Source organism: Rhinopithecus bieti, unplaced genomic scaffold (genome assembly GCF_001698545.2).
Source record: "Rhinopithecus bieti isolate Rb0 unplaced genomic scaffold, ASM169854v2 repeat_12454, whole genome shotgun sequence".
In the NCBI taxonomy this organism is placed as follows: Eukaryota; Metazoa; Chordata; class Mammalia; order Primates; family Cercopithecidae; genus Rhinopithecus; species Rhinopithecus bieti.
In genome coordinates, this window is record NW_016877763.1 from 1 (window position 1) to 1,588 (window position 1,588).

At 43.4% G+C, this 1,588-nt stretch overlaps 1 pseudogene; it reads left to right on the forward strand.

The window, feature by feature from the left end:
* The first annotated feature begins 442 nt into the window (after positions 1–442).
* On the forward strand, positions 443–1,581 carry LOC108525708 (heterogeneous nuclear ribonucleoprotein A1-like; annotated as a pseudogene).
* The last annotated feature ends 7 nt before the right edge of the window (positions 1,582–1,588 follow it).

A 1,588-nucleotide genomic window follows, 5' to 3' on the forward strand; every position in this document is an offset into this window, starting at 1 on the left:
TGACTAATGCCATTTGGTTTTAAAAAGAATTGTATCTTAATCATCAAGCTAAAGACACGGCAACAAAACAATGACATGGTCACTTGAAGTGTGTCTCAGTCTAATTTTCACCATCTAGTAAGACACCCTTAAAGTAATTCCAACAGAAACTCTAAGAAATTCATCGGTCAACTTCCAAAGCACGTCAGGGAAGATGCTAAAACAGTGGACATTGAGAACAACAGCAGCAGAACATCTTATTTAAACTTTTGAGGTAATAAAACAATACAGAAGTGGGAACCCTTGTGAAATTTTTTTTCTTGTTTTGGTTAACAAGATCATTAATACTTTACAAACTTCATACATGTGGCACACTGTAAGGTTTAAAGAATAAAATAAGGGCCTTTCTGCCCGTGGACGCCGCTGAAGAAGCATCGTTAAAGTCTCTCTTCTCCCTGCCCTCATGTCTAAGTCAGAGTCTCCTAAAGAGCCCAACCGGCAGAGGAAGCTTTTCATTGGAGTGTTGAGCTTTGAAACAACCAATGAGAGCCTGAGGAGTCATTTTGAGCAACGGGGAACGCTCCTGGACGGTGTGGTAATGAAAGTTCCAAATACCAAGCACTCCAGGGTCTTTGGGTTTGTCGCATATGCCACTGTGGAGGAGGCAGATGCAGCCATGAATGCAAGGCCACACAAGGTGGATGGAAGAGTTGTGGAACCAAAGAGAGCTGTCTCAAGAGAAGATTCTCAAAGACCAGGTGCCCACTTAACTGTGAAAAATATATTTGTTGGTGGCATTAAAGAAGACACTGAAGAACATCATCACCTAATAGATTATTCTGAATAGTATGGAAAAATCGAAGTGACTGAAATCATGACTGACGGAGGCAGTGGCAAGAAAAGGGGCTTTGCCTTTGTAACCTTTGAAGACCGTGACTCCGTGGATAAGCTTGTCGTTCAGAAATACCATACTGTGAATGGCCACAACTGTGAAGTTAGGAAAGTCCTGTCAAAGCAAGAGATGGTGAGTGCTTCATCCAGCCAAAGAGGACGAAGTGGTTCTGGAAACTTTGGTGGTGGTCGTGGAGGTGGTTTTGGTGGGAATGACAACTTTGGTCGTGGAAGAAACTTCAATGGTCATGGTGGCTTTGGTGGCAGCCCTGGTGGTGGTGGATATGATGGCAGTGGGGATGACTATAATGGATTTGGTAATGATTGAAGCAATTTTGCAGGTGGTGGAAGCTACATTGATTTTGGCAATTACAACAATCAGTCTTCAAATTTTGGACCCATGAAGGGAGGAAATTTTGGAGGCAGAAGCTCTGGTCCCTATGATGGTGGAGGCCAATGCTTTGCCAAACCACGAAACCAAGGTGGCTATGGCGGTTCCAGTAACAGCAGTAGCTATGGCAGTGGCAGAAGATTTTAATTAGGAAACAGAGCTTAGCAGGAGAGGAGAGCCAGAGAAGTGACAGGGAAGCTACAGGTTACAACAGATTTGTGAACTCAGCCAAGCACAGTGGTAGCAGGGCCTAGCTGCTACAAAGAAGACATGTTTTAGACAAATACTCATGTATATGGGAAAAAACTCGAGAACTGTATTTGTGAT